This window comes from Macrotis lagotis, chromosome 8, assembly GCF_037893015.1.
Source record: "Macrotis lagotis isolate mMagLag1 chromosome 8, bilby.v1.9.chrom.fasta, whole genome shotgun sequence".
Lineage (NCBI taxonomy): Eukaryota > Metazoa > Chordata > Mammalia > Peramelemorphia > Peramelidae > Macrotis > Macrotis lagotis.
Genome location: NC_133665.1, coordinates 28,984,175 through 28,993,229, shown reverse-complemented (window position 1 = coordinate 28,993,229; position 9,055 = coordinate 28,984,175). Strand labels below are relative to the sequence as shown.

At 35.7% G+C, this 9,055-nt stretch overlaps 1 long non-coding RNA gene across 1 annotated transcript in view; it reads left to right on the top strand.

Annotated features, from left to right (window-relative positions):
• Positions 1-237: 237 nt before the first annotated feature.
• The window catches only part of LOC141495382 (uncharacterized), a 29,671-nt gene continuing 20,853 nt past the window's right edge, over positions 238-9,055 (top strand). The window contains exon 1 of the long non-coding RNA XR_012470754.1: positions 238-1,301. This is a non-coding gene — a long non-coding RNA (uncharacterized LOC141495382). The remainder of the gene's footprint in view (positions 1,302-9,055) is intronic.

Sequence of the window (9,055 nt, the reverse complement as noted above, 5' to 3'; positions counted from 1 at the left end):
TTATTATTTTCTGGGGGATGCAGAGCAAATGGGACTGGGTGGCCTGCCTGGGGCCACACAGCTGGGTGACTGTTGGGTGTCTGAGACTGGATTTGGACCCGGGTGCTCCTGGCTCAAGGGCCAGTGCTCTGTCTGCCACCCAGCCTCCCCTACTATTATTACTATTTTATTTTATTTTGGGTCTTTTGGGGGGGGGTTGTAGGGCAATGGGGTTGGGGTGGCTTGCCCAGGGTCACATAGCTGGGTGGTTGTTGAGTGTCTGTGGCCGGATTTGGGCTCGGGTGCTCCTGGCTCCAGGGCTGGTGCTCCATCCACTGCACCACCTGGCCATACTTATTATTATTATTATTATTGTTGTTGTTGTTGTTGTTGTTGTTGTTGTTGTTTTAATTTTAATTTTTTTCTCTCTCCCTTTAACTTTATCTCTTATGCAGGTCTGTGTTTTCTTGGGGGGGTATTATGTTTACTCTTAAACAAGAATATTTTAGTAATGTATAAAAACATTATTTGTACAAAATAATAATAAATAAATATAATAAAAAAGAAAATGGGTAAAAACATCACTCATACAAAAATATTCATAGCAGACCTGTTTGTGGTGGCAAAGAATTGGAAATTAAGTGAATGTCCTTTAACTGGGAAATGGCTTAACAAACTGTGGTATATGTATGTCATAGAATATTATTATTCTATTAGAAACCAGGAGGTATGGGAATTCAGGGAAGCCTGGAAGGATTTTCATGAACTGATGCTGAGCAGAACCAGAACAATATTGTACACCCTAACAGCAACTTGGGGGTGATGATCAACCTTGATAGACTTGCTCATTTCATCAGTGCAACAATCAGGGACAATTTTGGGCTGTCTATAATGGAGAATACCATCTGTATCCAGAGAAAGAATTGTGGAGTTTAAACAAAGACCAAAGACTATTTATTACCTTTAACTTAGAAAAAAATTGTTACTTATTATGTAAGTTTGCTCTTATACTTTATTTTTCTTCCTTAAAAAAAGTTTTTAAATGATAGCTACAGAAATCAGGTCATAAGTTGATTGTGAACTTACTTCATAAAGAGGGTTTTATAAAGAGCTTCATAAAGAAGTGCAGAGCATGTATAAATAAAGTTTAGAAGGCATGTAGGCACGTCTTACCCCTCTAATTCATTGATGCTGCATCTGAGATGCATGCCCAAGAAATATGTGGATGTGCTTTCAGATATGAATAGAAGCGCCCAAGCAGATCACAAGCAGAAGAAAAGTAAAGAGAATAAAACTCACAGAAGAGATCCATGAACTAAAAAGTAAGTATCAGATGAAGACACTGAAGTCAAAGTGATGTGACAATTAAAAAGTTTCAAGAAACATAGTTTTGGGAAAATGTAATAATTTTATTATGACATCAGCAGTATGGTCACTTGATCATCTCTCTTAGATCAAAGACCCCTAAAGACAGTGGGGTCATAGTTTATATGTCCTTTGAAGAGTAGTTGTTCCTGAGGGATGCCTAATCACCTCTGATTGGTTAATCAAATGGAAGGTAGGCTGTCTGGGGTATATGATTTAGGTTACTCAAATCTTAGTCAAAGACATAACAATTTCCATGGCACCTATCTTGATAATAGGAAGAATTAACATTTCCTGGGCCTGTCTGAACAAATACAATGAGCAGGAATATACCCATTAGACTAATGTTATAATTTTTTTTACTATCTGATTAGATCTTAGTCTGAGTAAATCTTTAATAGAAATTTCTCACACTGGTTGATTCTGGATGAGGAAGTAGAAAAAGGGAAAAATTCTGGTCCTAATACAGTAATTAATTATTAAATATATCTTGATTCAAAAAGAGAAAGTGAAAAGACAAAGTGGCTCAGAAGGGAACTAAACACTGAGCATCAGGAAAGGACAGAATCATGCCACAGAGAAGGAAAGATGGTGTTTAAGAGATTAACACAGTAGAAAATTACATATACTGATGAGGAACGTGGATCTCATCCTTTGATGGACCTATAAGTCATGTGAACTAGATAGGTTCCAAGGAAGATTTGATTCCTCCAGAAAGGGAAAAAGAATTTACTTTAGTGCCAAATGTTTAAGATATGCATCAGCTAGGTAGAGAGATGGAGAGAATTGTTGTTCAGTTGCATTCAATATTGTCCAACTCTCCATGACCCCATTTAGGATTTTCTTCACAAAGATACCAGAGTGGGGACAACTAGGTGGCTCAGTGAATAGAGTGCCAGCCCTGGAGTCAGATGACCTGAGTTCAAATGTGACCTCAGACACTTAATTATCTAGCTGTGTGACCTTGGGCAAAAATCTTTTGCCTTGCAAAAAAAAAAATCCCAAAAAATAAATAAAGATACCAGAGTGGTTTTCCATTTCCTTCTCAAACTCATTTTCTAGACAAAGAAACTGATGCAAATAGGGTTAAGTGACTTAGCCAGGAACACATAGATAGCAAGTGTCTGAGGACACATTTGAACTCAGGAAATGAGTCTTTCTGACTCTAAGCCCAGACCTCTATCCACTGTGGCAGCTAGCTACACAAATTAAACCAACCAACCATGATTAGAAAGAATTCGGAAAGCTGGGAAATAATATCACAGCTGGTGATTCTAATAAAGGACTCATTTCTAAAATATATAGAGAACTGAGTTGAATTTTTAAGAACACAAGTCATTCCCAATTGATAAATAGACAAAGGATATGAAAACCTACTTTTCAGATGAAGAAATTAAAGCTATCTATAGTCATATGGAAAAATGATCCAAATCATTATTGTTTTCAGAAATGCAGATTAAAACAATTCTAAGGTACTATCTCACATCAATCAGATTGGCTAAAATGACAAAAAAAGGAAAATGATCAATGTTGGGGAGCATGTGGAAAAACTGGAACACTGATGCACTGTTGGGGGGTAATAAAACTATGCATACTCTTTGATCCAACAATACTACTACTACTAGGTCTGTATCCCAAAGAGATCATTAAAAAGGGAGAAAGATCCATATGTACAATAACATTTATAGCAGTTCTTTTTGAAGAAGCAAAAAATTGGAAATTGAGGGGATATCCATCAATTGAGGAATGACTAAACTAATTATGATATATGAATGTTATTATTGTTCTAAAAGAAATCATGAATGGCCAGACTTTGGAAGAGCCTGGAAAGATTTGCAAGAACTGATGTTGAGTGAAGTAAGTAGAACTAGGAGCACATTGTATACATTAACAGGAACATTGTGAGATGGATCATCTATGATGAATGCAGCTCCTATCAGCAGTTCAGTGATCAAGAACAATCTTGAGACATCTGTTATGGAGAAAGTAAAAAACTATGTTGTCTGAATGTAGAGCAAAACATACAATGTTCACTTTTTAAAACTTCTTTAATGTTTCTTTTTTATCCTCGTGGTTTTTTTCCCCCTTAGTTCTTATTGTACATATACACTTACAACCTATATCAGATTATTTGCTGTTATGGGGAGTGGAGGGGAAAGGGAGGGTGGTAGAAAAATATGAAACTCAAAAGCTTTCAAGAGGAGACCACCCTACCTTTTTCCTCCTCCTTCCACATTATATTCATCATATCTTAGTCTGAGTCAAAGGGAAAATGGGCTACATAAATATTCAGTTATATCAACTCTATAAGAAAGATATTTTCCCTTTAATTGAAAAGACCATTAGGGGGCGGCTAGGTGGTGTAGTAGATAAAGCACCGGCCTTGGAGTCAGGAGTACCTGGGTTCAAATCCAATCTCAGACACTTAATAATTACCTAGCTGTGTGGCCTTGGGCAAGCCACTTAACCCCATTTGCCTTGCAAAAAAAAAAAAAGAAAAGACCATTAGAGAACTCTGAACATTCTTAGAGCAACACTGAATGGGGAGAATAAAAATTTTCTCAGTTGAAAAGTCAAGACCTGGAAAACGTAAAAAGCCTTAGATTCCAGAGGCCAATTTCCTCTTCAGGAAAAGGATTAGAGAACTCATACACAGGCATATAACCTGAGAAAGTCATAGATAGAAACAAGGACCCAATATAATAATCCTAGCAACATTTTGTGATAGTAAAGATTGGACACCAAGTAAGTTCCTATATATTTGGAAAGAACTAAAAAAACTATTCCTACTTGGCAGTAGGAAATTATGATTATGAAGAAGTTAGAAACATATGGGAATAATTATATTTATTCAAACTCATAACTATATATATATTATAATTATATGAACAAATATGGTCTGAAGTAAGAGAATGATATATACAAGGAATCCATATTCCTTAAAGAACAATGTAATATAGACATTGTTCATGTATATATAATAATGTAAAAGAAAAAATTAAGAAAAAGCCAGGGAAAAACTAAGGAGAATTATAAAAACATACTGGGATCTAAGAACAATGTTCAATATAATGCTGAAGTGGCTACAAGGTAGTTATCCCTTCAGATGCATCCAAAGGTTTTAGTTACTAATTTATATAAAAGCCCTCAATATATTATAGTTTGAATGACTGAAATACCAACAAAAATTCTGGTGAACAGAAGGTGTTCCATCTTTCTGATGACAGAGAAATTGGGTGTTACTACTAGGCCAGTAGACTCTATGCATGGTCAGGTATGGTAGCTGTACCAGATGTTGTTGTTTGGTTTTTCTTTGTTTCAAGGACAGGTACAATCTGGAGACATAGTAGGAAATTATTGTGATGTAAAGACAAGACAAGATTTTTTTTTCTTTTTTTTTCTTTTTTGTTAAGAGGACCATTTCTGGAAAGAAAAAGGAAGGGAGGAAGGGAGGAAGGGGAAAATCAGGCAAAGTCAAGTGTCTGTAAACTTTCCAAAGGAATAAAAAAGAGCTAAGATGAAGGATAGAAAATGTTAGATTCAGTGAAGTCAGAGTCCCAAAATAAGCAATCCCTCCCATATGAAAATAAAATGCTTCTTCACCTGGGAGAAATGGGTTAGGGACAGGGTCGAAGCATTTGGGTCAGAAGGTTTCGTCTAAGATGACCTGGATACTTGCACTTTCCTTGTGCGGAGAGCTAGCAAGAGTGGCCCAAATCCTTGAGAACTAGCTAAAGGCAAGACCTCCAGGGAATTGACCAGAACTGCTGTTAGAGATTGCCGGTACACAATCTGTGATTCTATCACTTATCACTAGTGAGAAAGAATTTGTCTCATTCACTGGGAAGAGAGGAAGTAAAGAAATGGCATAATATTTTGTACATAGTAACAGTTAGGTGTACAGTAGATTGTTGAAACAAGAAAACTTCATGAGGCAGCTAGGTGGCGCAGTGGATAAAGCACCGGCCCTGGAGTCAGGAGTATCGGGGTTCAAATCCGCTCTCAGACACTTAATAATTACCTAGCTGTGTGGCCTTGGGCAAGCCACTTAACCCCATTTGCCTTACAAAAAAAAAAAACTTCAGGAAGACATGAGGTCAAATCTGGGTTCAGATACTTAGAATCCTATGGCCTGGGTAAGTCACAACCTCAGTTAGACGTAGTTTTCTTGCTGTAAAAATAGAATAATAGTAGTAGCTACCTCCCAGGATAAAGGGAATAGAGAATAAAAGAAAGATAAAGTGAAGATAAAAGGAAATAAAGTTCATTAAAATGCTTTGCAAACCTTATCATAAATATTATTACATGGTTATTCAAATATTACTGAAGAACTTGCCTGAAAATAAAAGATTTTCCTAAAATCCTATGAAAGGAAAAAAAAGGAAGACAAAACACAAACTTAAAAATGTTAGAGGTGGAATTTTATCTTTCATTACCCCTAGAAGCATTTCTGTCATGAATGGCTGGCATTGATGACAGCTCCATCTCAGCAAGATTGAAACACTTTTGAGTTTCCTAAGGCTTGCAAACCTCCGCAAAAGCACAGACAAGAAGGATTTCACTTTTAGTTGACTTCATTTGCCTCAAAATCAGTTAGGTCTCAACTCACTGACTGTATAGAATTATTATGAGGTGTTGCTGCTTAGAGGATTGCCTTTAAAGTGACATTTGACAGCAAAAAAACTAGCAATGATTGGTTACAGATGAAAATGCTTCTCTCTTAGGTCTATTAACACCTTCAGGGGAACTTTTCTATACTTCCCCCCCCCATATTCTATTTTCAAAGAAAGAATATCGTTATTCAAATTTTTCCTGAAGCTTTGAAAAACTATATCTAGACAGACTCTATTTAGATTTAGTTGACTGCTACAAAATACCAGGAACTCTGTGCAAAATAAAATTACTAATCTTAGAGAAAAAACAATAAAAATATACTTAAATATCAATAACCCAAATAGCCATTATAGAGTTGAAATATGTGTGTGTGTGTGTGTGTGTGTGTGTGTGTGTATAAAATGGATCTGTTTAGCTCCCATTCAAAGAGTTTCATTATTAAAATACACAAAAGACCTCACGATAAGATGGTGGCTCCAATAATGAAGATTTCTTTCAGTGGAATAGGTGACTGACAACAAACTGCCATGAAGGCACTGTGAAGTGCTTAGAGCTGGTTGGGTAGCCCACTGCATCCTGGGTTGCATCCCCCTGAAAGTCCACTAAATCTAGGTTTCAGACCATATTTCTCTTAGGCCATCTACTTAACCATGCCACCCCTTGTTTCACATCCAAAATAGTAATTAAATCAACATTATATAGGACATACAAATATGACTTTATCTATAATCCTGGTGATTTATTACTTCAAAGCACTCTTCCTTAGCCACTATTTTCCTAGGAATGTTGTCTTCTTCCTCATTAGAATATAATCTCCTACAGGGCAGGAATGTAATCTCCTAAAGTATTGTCTTTTCTTACTAGAATGTAATCTCCTAGAGAGCAGGGATTATATCTTCTTTGTATTTCACAAGCTCATAGATTTTTGAGCTAAAAAGCATCTAAGGGATGATTTAGTCTCATTTTATTTTTATAAATGAGTAAACTGAGGCTCAAGGAAGTGGTTTGTATCCCTAATGCTTGATAGCAAGTTTTTAATAAAACTTTTCTTATTCATTCTTCATTTCTGTTTCTCTACTTCCTTTCCCCTTCCCCCCATTACTGGCTATCCCACCAGCACCACAAATTCAACTTATCTAAAATCCTATCTCTCCTTTTCTAACCTCATATTTTTCTCTATGCTGGCTGACTTTTTCTCCTTTAAAATATTAATGTTTGTAAACTCTTTGACCCAGAAATAACACTTCCAGGTTCATATCCCAAAAGAGATTAAACAAACAATAAACAAAAAAAAGAACCTATATGTACAAAGATATTAATAGCTTTTTTCTGGAGGCAAAGAATTGGAAATTGAGGGGATCCCCATCAATCAGGGAATGATTAAACAAGCTGTGGTATATGATTGTGATGGAATACTGTCATGCTATAAGAAATGATGGAAGAAAACCCGGAAAGATTTTCATAAACTGATACAAAATGAAATGAATAGAACCAGAAGAGCTTTTCATACTATAACAACAAGTTGTAAGATGATCAACTGTGAATGTCTTAGCTATTCTCAGTAATACAATGATCTAAAACAACTCTGAAGGACTTATGATGAAAAATGCTATACATCCCCAGAAAAAGAACTGATAGAGAAATATTTTATGTGCACACACACACACACACACACACACACACACACAGAGAGAGAGAGAGAGAGAGAGAGGGAGAGAGAGAGAGAGAGAAATGATAATTGAAACATCATTAGTATCTTAAGGTCTCCAAGGATCTATCCTCAGACCTTTGTTGTTCTTCAGTATTTTCAGTCTAGTGATTTTATACATATATAGAGTTTCAACTCTAAACTTTATATAATTTAATAAAATTTCAAATTTGGAGGGAGGTAGGTGATTAAACTTTCTTTTCTCAGTCTCAGTTGGACCACATCTGGAGCATTACAATTCAGATCTTACACTATATTTTTCAGAAGTCACTGGTAACCTGGAACTTGTCCAAAATCAACCAGAATAGCAAGGAAACTTGAAACTCAAAATGCAATGCCATATAATTCAATTAAAGGAGTATTTACTAAGTACCTGCTATATAAACATCAGAAACTATGGATGTTTAACCTAGAAAAATAAAGATTTAAGGGATAAATGATAACCACCCCAAAAATATTTAAGATGTAATCATTTGAAAGCAGCATTAGACTTATTCTACTTTTCCCCAGAGGATAAAATTAGGAGCAATAGGCAGAAACTATTGAGATTTAAATAGATATATGGAAAAATTCCTTAACAAACATCTATCCAGAAAAAGAAAAGTTGGCCTAGGAGAGAGAGATGACTGCCAATGGTCACACAATTAAATAATTGTGTATGACAAGATTTAGTCTGACTCCAGGTTAGGGACTCTATTCTCCATGTCATCAGGCTGCCTCCATATTCAACATCTATATCAAATTCAACTAAATATGTCAAGATGCTGAATTTATCACTTTCCCTTCAAAAAAACCCCATTTTTCCCCTCCTTTCTCCTTTAGCCACGAACACCTTCATTCTCAAGGGCAAGATTCTTTCATTTCAAATGTTACATTTCTTGAAATTCTACCAAATAAGATTCATTTGTATTAACAAACATCTGCTCAGAGCATAAAAATACTTCTGGCAGGATTAAGAGGCTTTATCAGAGACTGTGTAATGGAAAAAATTAGGGGATATGCAGTGAAACAACGTGGGCTCAAGGACTGGCTATGGAACTTACTTAGTTTCCTTTTTTGTAAAATGGGGATGATACTACAAAATCCACATGACAACTGTGAGAACAAATTAAAAAACAGGTGTAAGGTGCTCTGTAAACAGTAAAACACTATATAGATGTTAATTTCTACATACCAGAAATTATGGGTATGAAAAGGATGAATATTTTGAAAGAGATTGGTATGGATGTAAATAATTTTTGAGTGTGGAGCATTCAGACCTGAATAGAGCATTTCTGTGTCCATACAAACATGGACAGAGTAGAATTGTATAGTGTGACCACCATGTTTCTACCATAGTAGAATAGTGATTCCAGTAGAAGAGTTATATGAACTGATGCAGAATGAAGT